The sequence below is a fragment of the Lucilia sericata genome, unplaced genomic scaffold, assembly GCF_015586225.1.
Source record: "Lucilia sericata isolate MDLA Ls3-8-SP2 unplaced genomic scaffold, ASM1558622v1 Contig000438F_arrow, whole genome shotgun sequence".
NCBI classification, from domain to species: Eukaryota; Metazoa; Arthropoda; class Insecta; order Diptera; family Calliphoridae; genus Lucilia; species Lucilia sericata.
This window is the reverse complement of record NW_023994453.1, coordinates 55,508-68,638: the sequence shown is the minus strand read 5'-3', so window position 1 is coordinate 68,638 and position 13,131 is coordinate 55,508. Positions and strand designations below refer to the sequence as shown.

At 27.5% G+C, this 13,131-nt stretch overlaps 1 long non-coding RNA gene across 1 annotated transcript; it reads right to left on the bottom strand.

Annotated features, from left to right (window-relative positions):
• Positions 1-4,748: 4,748 nt before the first annotated feature.
• On the bottom strand, positions 4,749-5,935 carry LOC119604855. The gene is made up of 2 exons (XR_005231554.1): positions 5,555-5,935; positions 4,749-5,490 (listed from the first exon to the last, which is right to left on the bottom strand). It is a non-coding gene; the product is annotated as an uncharacterized LOC119604855 (long non-coding RNA).
• Between the last annotated feature and the right edge of the window lie 7,196 nt (positions 5,936-13,131).

Here is a 13,131-nt window from a genome sequence, read left to right as displayed (position 1 = left end):
ACGCCCACTTTCAAAATAAGTATTAAAAGTCGCATATCTCAGAAACTGTATGGACAACTTTGACATCCATAAGAATATTTTTGGAAAAAATGGGCGGAATGGCTATAGTGGGCGTGGCACCTTCTATATGAAAACACTCTATACTTATTATTCTAATTTTTTCGCTTTAAAATTTTGTTAATTTTTTAAATGCATTTTGTGGTAACAACACTGTAGTGTTTTACTAAATCATGATTATATATATAGATTTATTGTGATATTACAACACATGAAAACAATGATGTCCCCGATTGTAATCGGGGAAATGAAATTAGGCATATGGAATATAAACAAGCAATTCTAATACATATCAGATATTTTGAACATAAAAAAGAAAAAATTCGGAAACTCAACAATTTTTAAATTGCAAAAAGTCGACTTTTCATAAAATGCAGAGTCGACTTTCATAATTTGCAAAATTAAAAGTTATTAATTTTGCATAAATAATACCATAATACTTACAGAAATCATACCGAATAAAACACTCCATTTACTTATTTTTCTAATTTTTGATACATATCTGATACATATCAGATATTTTGAACATAAAAAAGAAAAAAGATATTTAAAAAAATTCGGAAATTCAACAATTTTAAAATTGCGAAAAGTCGACTTTTCATAAAATGCAGAGTCGACTTTCATAATATGCAAAATTAAAAGTCATTAATTTTGCATAAATAATACTCATAGAAATCATACCGAATAAAACACTCTATTTACTTATTATTCAAATGTTTTCTCTTTAAAATTTTGTTAATTTTTTAAATGAATTTTGTAGTAACAACACTAGTGTTTTACTAAATCACGATTATAGGTCTGTTCGCGTACTCAATAATTTGTAACAATTTGTAACAATTTGCAACTATTGTTACTGGATTCCGTTCGCGTACTTTTGAAAACTTGCAACGAGAGAGTAAGAGAGCGATAAAAATGACAGTTCGATGATAGAGAATTTTTTTATTTTACTGGATATTTTTTACTGGGGAAAAAATATCCAGTAAAATATGTTCACAACATATGGTTGAAATATGAATACGTAAACAAACCAAAGAAAACAAAAATTTGGTAAATTTTACATTTTTTGAAAGAAATATAAAAATTAATAACACACGAATATTAAAAAATTATTTGTAATTAGATTTATTCTAATTTTATTTATCATAAATTAGTTTTTAAAAGAGTTTGTTTGTTGTGAAAAATCATAACAAATATTGTCAATCTAGCGTTTTTAAAACCACTTAGTTTGTTTTTCTCTTAGCGATTTTATGTAAATTTTTATTTTACTAATATGTTTGTAACATGAAGTTTTAAAACAATAATATATTTGTAATGATATTACATGTTTTGTTAACTTTAAATATCCATTTATTTATAAGAAAAATCATAATTTCAATTGTTTGTTTTTTGGTGTTTTGTTAGCGATTGAGATTTCAGCAAAAGGGCATTACTAATCTTTGTTTATAAACAAAACTTGCAATTTTTTTTTACAAATTTGCGTTCGCGTACTTTTTTGGATATTTTTTTGATTGAGAGTAAATTAAAAATTACTCTCTATCATAAAGTTACTGGATATTTTTTACTGGAAAGTACGCGAACAGACCTTATATGTATAGACTTATTCTGATATTACAACACATGAAAACAATGATGTCCCCGATCGTAATCGGGGAAATGAAATTAGGCATATAGAATATAAACTAGCAATTCTGATACATATCAGATATTTTGAACATAAAAAAGAAAAAAGATATTTAAAAAAATTCGAAAATTCAACAATTTTAAAATTGCAAAAAGTCGACTTTTCATAAAATGCAGAGTCGACTTTCATAATATGCAAAATTAAAAGTCATTAATTTTGCATAAATAATACTCATAGAAATCATACCGAATAAAACACTCTATTTACTTATTATTCAAATGTTTTCTCTTTAAAATTTTGTTAATTTTTTAAATGAATTTTGTAGTAACAACACTAGTGTTTTACTAAATCACGATTATATGTATAGACTTATTCTGATATTACAACACATGAAAACAATGATGTCCCCTATCGTAATCGGGGAAATGAAATTAGGCATATAGAATATAAACTAGCAATTCTGATACATATCAGATATTTTGAACATAAAAAAGAAAAAAGATATTTTAAAAAATTCGGAAATTCAACAATTTTAAAATTGCAAAAAGTCGACTTTTCATAAAATGCAGAGTCGACTTTCATAATTTGCAAAATTAAAAGTCATTAATTTTGCATAAATAATACTCATAGAAATCATACCGAATAAAACACTCTATTTACTTATTATTCAAATGTTTTCTCTTTAAAATTTTGTTAATTTTTTAAATGAATTTTGTAGTAACAACACTGTAGTGTTTTACTAAATCACGATTATATGTATAGACTTATTCTGATATTACAACACATGAAAACAATGATGTCCCCGATCGTAATCGGGGAAATGAAATTAGGCATATAGAATATAAACTAGCAATTCTGATACATATCAGATATTTTGAACATAAAAAAGAAAAAAGATATTTTAAAAAATTTGGAAATTCAACAATTTTAAAATTGCAAAAAGTCGACTTTTCATAAAATGCAGAGTCGACTTTCATAATTTGCAAAATTAAAAGTTATTAATTTTGCATAAATAATACTCATAGAAATCATACCGAATAAAGCACTCCATTTACTTATTTTTCTAATTTTTTCTCTTTAAAATTTTGTTAATTTTTTAAATGCATTTCATGGTAACAACACTGTAGTGTTTTACTAAATCATGATTATATGTATAGACTTATTCTGATATTACAACACATGAAAACAATGATGTCCCCGATTGTAATCGGGATTATATTTTAAGTAAATTATATTTGACACGTTCCAAAATCGGTCATTAATTACTCATTGCCCCATATATATACATGTATGTATATTTCCCTGGAATGTATGTATATTCACACATTAACATGACTAAAAAAATTTTCTAAAATTTAGCCCCCAAATAAGTTTGAGTTTTAGAAGATGTCTAACTTGCATATTTATTTAAATACATTAGTACTGAGATGACATCTATAACAAAATACTTCTGAAATATTTGAGTAGCGTTAACATTTTATAACTAACGAAATCGCTGAAATACAATTATGTTTTAATTATATTACTCATAAAAGTTCTTACATATGCTTTCCATTTGACCAAATATTCCATAGCCTACCATCTTTTGCGAAGTCCTTAGTTGACACACAGTTATAATGTTTGATATATGAACAATGACTTAAATCTTTATTTATTAAAATAATCACTTTAGACTTTTTTTGAGAAGGAATGCGTATAATTTTTTCCGATATCTGTTTTTGCATATAAAACGGTAGCCCTAAAAGTCAAAAATCTTTTAATTTCGGAATTGTGGGAAATTTTTGCAAATAAATCGGTAACCCTAAAAATCTTTTACATAAATGAAGATATTGGTTAAAATAAAGCGGGAAAATGCTAGGACTTCGATTTTTAGGCCTTCTAGGAGCCATATTTACACTTTACAAAAGACACTGCCTTCTACAAGCACTTTGCTTCCCTTCTCGAAGGATTCATACACATTATATGTTGCATTGCAAAACAAGTCCAAACAATTATTAAAATTCAAACATGATTGGGTTCTTTTTTATAAACCTCTATCTGAAAACAGAAGAATGTATTCTTTTCATTCCAAAAATTTAGTTTTTTGCTTAACTTTATGTTGAAGAGTTCACGTAAAGTAGTGTTTTATAATTAAAACTACACATGCGACTCTTTAAAGCTAACTCCTTAAGTTTAATATTGAATTTATTAAAAATGTATTCCCTAATAACCCTCTTAGACATGCTTCCGTCGAAGCCTTTGTATTCTGCACAGGTAATTATATTAAAAGTCTTATTGACTTATTGATAAGAATTTATCAAAGTTGTATATATCAAATTTTGTATGAAAATTTGTTTTAAAAAACTGATAAATTCGTATGAATAAGTCCCTAAAACTTTTATTATAATTTCCTATACCGACATTCTACAAGCCTTCGACTGAAGATCTTCTAATATGACTTTAACGGAAGACCATCTTATATACATTCCGTTATTGGTCTTCTAAGCCTTCAGCAAAAGATATTCTAATAGGCCTTCAAGGGAAGACCATTTAATAGGCCTTTTTAAGTAACCCTCTAACAGAGAAGGCAAGCACTTGGCTGCCAATGACTCGCCGTGTAAAATTGAAATGATTTTGCAATGCAGAGGGGGTGTGCTTGTGTCTGCAAAAAAAAGCTTTTAGGAAGGCCACTTTACTAACTCTTTTTTCCCGCTGGGTAGTTTCTTTTATTAATACTCGAAGCAAAATATTTATACATAAGCTTACAAATGTCCAATCATTCAGGGTTATTTTTAATTAATCTAATTCATTTGCAGATATCAAAATGTTTTCAGTCTTCGCCTTATATGTATTTATTAAAATGTGCTTTCTGTGGCACATTTGTCTAAATATAAACCTTTGATTTTTGTATGAATGTCTATTTCCGAATTTATGACCACTAATATTCACTTTGGATAAGCATAAAATGTTTACCTTTTTTACTTACCATTAAAAAATTAAAACAATCACTAAAAAATTAAAACAATCACTAAAAAATTAAAACAATCACTAAAAAATTAAAACAATCACTAAAAAATTAAATACGCACAAGTATGAGTGTTAAGTCCATTATGGACAAATACCTTTTAAATTTAAGAGATAATTAAGTTTAATCAATTATAATACTATGCCATTGGAACCATTCACAAACAAAAAATATTTGAGTCAATGCACAGATACAATTTTCTAAAGGGGAACTTATATGGAAGATATCGTCAATTATTTTCCGATCATCAGACAATTAAAATTTCATCGCTATACAGTTGTTCTTATGCTTTAAGGGAGCGTTAAAGTCATTGAATTCAATTTTAAATATGTCCAACAGATATTGGAAAAATCTAGTTTACACAAACATGAGAAAAATGTATACAATAAAATAAATGTTCTGCATCTCAAAATTTTTGGAGCAAAAAATAGTTTTCTGTATTGAGCAAGGATTATATTCTCAGGGGTATTTCGAACGCCGTCTTCGCTAAAAACAGTTTTTCTGTACATCAAGATTTTTGAGGCTACCATTTTATATGTACTTTTTTCAATATTTGGCTCCGAAAGTATGAACTGCCGCCAAAATTTGTTTGTTCACAAACTCAGAACAAAATGTTCCATGATTAATATACATTCCAGATTTAAGTCCAGACAATGCTTAATGTAACTAACATGATCTGCCCAAGATTTGTTTTTTCCAAAAAAAAAAATCCGACTTGTTATTTTCTCGTTGCATGAATGAAGTTTTCTATATCCTGATATATAGGACAGAGGTTAAATGGGAGCATTTGAAAGATGTTTCTGGGCCACTAAAATTTAGGAAAATATAGGAATTATAAATGATATAGAATTTATAGTCAAACAAATATATACCTGTGATTAAATCAACGTCTCACAGAATATCTCTGCGACCGGCCATAGGTAAGAAAAATATATTAAAGGAAAAATGTTTAAATAAAATCTGTGGTGGTTATCTTGATGACTTCCAACACCTGTTTTAGTGTTTTTTGCTATTAAAAAATGCCTGCATACTGTATACAAGTTCTTACACGAAATAAACTTGAATTTTGTCAAGCAATGTTATTGATCAAGAATATTAAAACAGGCATCAAAAGTAGTCGCAGTTTTAATGAACTATACAAATAGAAATGTCGTAAAACAACATAGTAAAATATTATAAATACTTCTACTAGTTAGGTATATCCAACAAGAATATTAAATGCGGCAAAATTGCAAACATCAAAGGCTGTGACTAGTTTTTCTTATCAACGGCGTTAAAGAAAAATCGACGTGCGGAAAAAGTAAAAACAAATATTGATGTTAACCGCTGCAACAGAATTTTTGTTGAAAGTGTGGCAACACCAAGTTATGAAAATAAATTTTAAAATGGAAATATTAGACATTTAGGACGTATATATACACGAAACGATAACAAAGAATAAGAGTAGAATTGTGGAGGTATAAAACAAAATAATAATAAAAAATTGAAAAAAATGTCCCCAAAGTATCATGTCCCCAAACTATGCGCAAGACATATAAAAACTTTGGGGACTGTCCCCAAAGTATGCAAAAGTCCTCAAAATATACGCTGTATCGAAAAAAAGTCCCGAAAGTATGCGCTGTGCATACATATATATATATATATATATATATATATATATATATATATATATATATATATATATATATATATATATATATATACATATATTTTATATACATGGTACTAAAGATCATTTAAAATAACTCAAATCTATTTTTTGTTTTTAATTTTCAGGACGAAATATTTTAAATAATGTCCTTTGAAAATTTCATCCTTTATATATATATATATATATATATATATATATATATATATATATATATATATATATATATATACCCAGCGTGCTTTGCTACCCTAAAACAATTGTTCAATTCACAATCAAGTTTTATATTGTATCTACTAAAGTGTATTAACAGTGATTGTGAACAGATCTTTGCAGAAAGTCATAAGTTTATGTCCTCAATAAAACAAAAACAATCAAAACAAATACACATAACAATGTCAATGTCTCCACCACCATCAGTGGTGATAGAGGGTATATATATAAGTTTGTCATTCCGTGTGTAACACCAAGAAATATTCATCTGAGACCCAACGAAGTATATATATTCTGGGTCCTTATGAAATTCTGAGTCGATTTAGCTATGTCCGTCTGTCCGTCCGTCCGTCTGTCTGTCTGTGTAAAACACGCTCACGTTAAAATGAAGCAATAGAAATTAACGAAATTCAGCAAAAACATTCATTATTATCCGGTACAGTTTGGTATTGAAAATTTTTTTCTGATGTAATTTTCTCGAAAACTATGCAAGATAATTTCATGAAAGTCATCTTACATTCGTTTCTATACAAGATATTGATTCCTGCTGAAAATTGCCAGAATCGGTCCATAATTTCATATACCTCCCATACAAAAGTACATATTCCCGGAAAATGAGTTTTTTGTTAATAACCTCCGTCAGAATGCTGATATCTTCACAAAATTTTACAACTTAAAGTATTATGTCAATAGAATTCATTGAGAGAAAAAATTTTCTGGATGGGTCCATAATTGGACATAGCTCCCATACAAGGTCCCCTCCCGAAAATCTCTTAAACGCACATAACTCATTAATAAATTAAGACATCCATATAAAATTTGGTACATGTATTGCTCTCACATACAGAAATATTACTATGAAATTTTTTTCCGATCGGTCCATAATTGGTCATAGCTCTCATACAAGGACACTTAAACGCGCATAACTCATTACAAAATATTGATATTCATACATTTAGTACAAATATTGCTCTTATATACATAAATTACACTATAAAATTGCTTTACGATCGGTCCATATTTGGTCATAGCTCTCATACTAGGTCCCCTCCAGAAAATCTCTTAAATGCACAATATTCATTACTAAATAATGATATAGATACAGAATTTTGTCTTTATATACAAATATTAGTTTGGTATACAAAAATTCTATTTCAAGATTTTTTCACGATCGGCCCATAACATGGGTGCGGTCGGTCCTATGCAAGGTTCCCTTCAGAAAAATCACTTGAACACACATTACTTATTACTAAATTACGATATAGATACAAAATTTGACTGAAATATAGCTTTTATGTACAGAAATTTAGCTTAAAGAATTTTTTACGATCGGTCTATAATTGGTCATATCTCCCATACTAGGTCCTGCCCCTAAAAGCACTTTAACAGTATTTAACTAGTTGTATTATCAATTTGCGTAGAACAAAATTATATATGTATATGTATTTTGAAAATCCTTAAATCTTTCATACACATGCATACATGCACATTATTAAATATCGTTAAAGCATATTTTAGGGCGCTATAAAAATATACAAGAAAATGTAATGTTCAATAAATTTTGGAATTGTAACAGATTTAAGCTGTTTAAATCATGGGGTTTTTCTATTTAAGACATGAGAAAACTTATTTCTACAAATATTTGATCAATTAAAAAAGTATTAATATAAAAGTAGCTGGTGGAGGGTATTTAAGATTCGGCTCAGCCGAATATAGTACTCTAACTTGTTTATGCTAAAATCGATTGAATTTTTTGTTTATATGTTGAAATAATCAATTGGCAACACTAAACTTTCTTACAACATTCGAAAAACATGTGAAAAATTGTCGTAGGAGTTGTATAGAGCTTTTGCATAGAAAATACCAACAACATTGTTACTACTATTGTAGCAGCTGCTGACATACAACGCTACAACATGAACGCTACAACATGAATTGAAAAAATATAAATAAAAACCCCACTTTAGAGATGAAGTGCTGCTATTTGATGCTTCAATAGTTGAAGTGGTGTAGACAGTGTTGCCATAACGGCATTAAAAGTGCAATTCTAGCACTTTTTTTTGTTGGCTGCACTTATTTTCTAGAAAAAAGTGCTAGATGCTTTTTAACACTTTTTCGTTTTTTGCTAGAAATTTTTAGCATTAAAAGTGGATTTTTGACATTTTTTCTTCTATTTTGCACTTTTTATAATTAAAGAACTTTAAAGTTTAATTTCTCTAGAAAACTGCAAAAATTTAGTTTTGAGATGTTTTGTGAAATTTTAAGAAATTCTCACAAAAAATTTTTTGCATATGTTTATTGTAATTTATAATTTACACTGTAAATTAAATTAATAAGTGAATTATTTTGAATATTATTGTGCAATAATTGTAAAAAATGTTTGAAAAAATAAGCTAAAAGAGCGTTGTTTTGTTCAAAATTTGGTGTCACTACAATGAATGACTACATGCTAAAAAGGCTAACATCTTCCAAAAACATTTTTTTGAAAAAAAAAAATCATTAAAATTTAAAATATACAATAAAATAAAAATGTATGAGCATGTAAAAACAGGTAAAAGTTCGGGAATGCCGAATCTTACATACGCACCAAACCAACACAACACGTTTTACCAAGATTTGCTCATTTATTAGATTTATGCTTAAATTTTATTATCGTGTATCGGTTTTATTTTCGGAATACGATCTTAATGGTTTGGATCACGGACAGAGCTCTAAGAAGGATGTTTTAAAACAAATCATTTTTTCGAATGTATCATAATACTAATATGTTTTAATAATTTATGAATAAATTTATTTTCTGAAAGAGGATTTACATATATAGAGGTAAACTATGAACCTATGAAAATTGAATTTCATCGCTGCACATGATTTTAAGCAAGTTATTATGGACGCTTGGATATAATATAGACCGATTCTTATGGAATTTGATAGAGACATTTAAGATCCTATAAAACTTATTAAGGTTATATTTAATTTTGCATCATCCTTCAGGAGTGCTATTAAATTTGGAGAAAATGAGTACCGATTTTGGGGTGCTTGTGCTACTTTTGGGAACCTAACAATCAACTCATAAAAAAGATTCAATGTAACCAGTTCTTTTTATTCTTACCAAATTTTTGAAATTAATTTTTGTTAAATTTTTTTTAATTCCGAAAATATTATTGACATTTTATTCCAGAATTACAAACTTGCGTATTTGAATATAACCCTCATAATTCATTTGTTACATCAACATTTATATTGTTTCCTAAAAGCTCTTTGAAGTATGAGTAATAAACCTGACATCTATTCACCAAGATTTAAGATTATTTCAACTGAATTTTTGCGATATGAATACATCTGCTAAAGTGTTGTGAATAAGACCCATAAAATTGTTTATATAAAAAATAACTAAAACTATAAATATTAAATTTCTTCTTCCGAACCCTTTTTTAGAATTTTTTTTATTATGAATAATTAAAAGATTTGACATCCTAGATTACTTAAATACTTTTTCTGGTCTTAGACGTCCTAAACAAAGAAACCATACAGGTTTTATATCTTAAACAAAATCGTTGTTACCTAGTGTTATTAGTTATTTTATATACATACATATATGTATGTATATACTTATTCTTAGGGGCATTAACAAATTTTCGAACAGGTTTTGTACCTTACTCTTTCCGAATTTGATAAAACTTGGTACACACATTCTTTGTATCAATACGAAGTTTAAAGTTCATCAAAATTTCCAAATTCATTACGGTTTAGATTTTATTAAGGTTCAAAGTTCAAATTTTTTAAGATTTCAACAAGTATTAAATTTGACATCGTATATTTTCTAAAATATTTATCGTTTTAGTTTCTAATTAACACCTATGTATTGCAGTTTGAAAATATTTTATTTAAAATATTTCTGTTTTAAGGTATGAATCATGACATCAAACAACGTCTTAGTCAAGGATATCTCAAAAAATGCATCATATATTATCTTTATTCCTTCACATAAGATTGCTTATAGTGTTTTCAATAAAATATAAAAATTTCAGAATGGGACAATGAGGGGATCTCAAGTAAATCAACTTTTAGTAAAATAATCCACATCATTTCCATACAAATTTCAAAAATTTTATTTTTTTGTTCATAAACAATTTAATTTTTGTTTCAAAATTTTAAATTTATTTTTGTGTTCATCAACAAATAAAACTTTAAATTTTTAAATATCTTGAATATTATCAAACTACAAGACATAGGCTTTAATTGGGAACTAAAATGATTAAACGATCGTAACGAATTTGAAAATTTTGGAGAACTTTAAATTCCGTATTTACAAGAAGAATGAGTGTACCGAATTTCATCGAAATCGGAGAGGGTCATGTTCAAAATCCTACTTTTTTGTTCGAAAATTTTTGAAATTACCCCTTATTGATTTTGTAAAGGGATATTTTATAGGCAAGGTCAAATCATGGATAAATTCGAAATAGTCTTTTGCATTTTTCATATAAAACATATCGTTGAATTATGTAAAAAATTGCGACCTATACCTGGACAGCCAGCCGCACAGACGGGTAGACATGGCTTAATGGACTTTTAAAAACTTTTTGAATTTAGCACTTTTTTCAACGAATTTGCACTTTTTTGACCGTCATTTTGCACTTTATTCTGAAGGAGTTCTGGCAACACTGGGTGTAGAGTTGTCAACACTGAAGCTTCTGATTTTACATTTGAATTGTTATTAGTTTCCTTTGATTCTATTGATAATGAAGTGTTTTTTGACTCTATGTATATTTGGTTGATATTCGCTATTATTTTTTAAGTTGTTAAAAGTTTAAAATTGAAGGATTTGTCATTTGAATTATTTTAACTTTTTATTGCTTTTACTGAAATGTATTTTAGGGCAATATTTGATTGACGTCCGCTATTATTTCCTACATTCATGTATATAGAGAAATGATTATTTGAGGTTTCAGCTAACATGTGTATGTACATATGCATGTGAACATATGTTTTCAAAGTAATTTTAGAGATGAAGGGCCTGTTCGGAAATGCATCACTGAACTGCATTTGATGACTAGTTTGCGATGATAGAGCTTTTCGTTTATAAATGTGTAAATTAAAATAAAGTTCATGAAACAAATTAAAATCTAAATACAACCTTCCCATTTACCACATTTTCGAACGTATAGTGCATCAGATGCAGCGCAGTGCTGCATTTCCGAACAGGTTCGGAATATTTACAACCCCTATTTTTTGAGTGATGACATCAAAAGGCCATTTTCTGGTTAAACTAGAGGCTCTAGTGCAAAAACAAAGAAAATCTGTGATCACTTTTCTTTCCCACTAAAAAATGATTTTTAAAGTGTTATGTTCGAAAATTTTTTTATTCTCTTAAAATAATCTCTGAATTATAAAAACTAAAAATAAAATTTTTGAAAATTCGAAAAAAATTTAAAGCTGATATAACTAAAAAACTAAGTCCGAATTGGTGAAATTTTGGAGTCTTGGGTGTACTTGATGACAATATAATTTTATGTATTTCCAAAAATTACTGAGTGAGTATTATGAAAAAACACAAATAATTTTTTATTGAAACAAATAGAGTTAAAATTAAAAATAGTTTTTATTTTAAATTTTTATTATAAACAACAAGGAAAAGTTTGGGAAATATTTTGGTGCATTCAAAACATTTCTAGGACGTTTCTTTCATACTGATTTTTTTAAGCAAAAATTTCATGGAAAAAATTATTTTCTGTCTCTGAGCAAAACTACCTACATACATACATACCTACTAGGGTGATCGATTATTCGACATTTTCCAAAAACCGGTTTTCGAATAGTTGACATTTCAAAAAAACCGGTTGATATTTTTCAAATTCAGAAAAAACCGGTTAACCGGTTTTTCATAATAAATAAAAAAATATATGTTAATTTGAAGAAATTAATGTTTATGATTAAATTTGATTAATAAAACATGGCCCGAAATGATTTTTAACAGTTTAACAGATTATAACTTTAGATCTAGTCGTCTGATTTACATTATTTCTTTAATATAAAAAAAATTAGGAAAAAAGTGGACACTTCTGTTAAACATAAGGTACTATGTAATCCTAGCTTATTCTAAAGCCCTTTTAGGAAATTTTCATAGGCATTCCAACACTTCCATAATATTTCAGCGGTAAATTAATTATTGTAATTGGAATATAATCTTAAGATTAATAAAATTTTTTTAAACAGTTATCAAATTTACAAATAAAATTTTTTAATTAATTAGGAAAATCAAAAAAGTTTAACCAATGGTGCTTTAGAAAAATATATCCTAGTTCCTGGACTCGAATATTTTTAAATTTAAACGGGCTGTATTATTTACTTCAAAATTTCATTTAAATAATCTTTGAATACAAAGCAAATAAAAGTATTCGAAACCGGTTTTTAAAAAGTGAAAAAACCGGGTTATTCGATATTCGAAAAATCAACATTTAGAAAAAACCGACACTGGTAAAGCAGAAAAAACCGGGTTTAAAACCGGTTGAAAAATCGAGTCGATCACCCTAATACCTACCCTCATTAAAGGCCCTCTTCCAAACATTACTCCGACGTTCATATTAATAT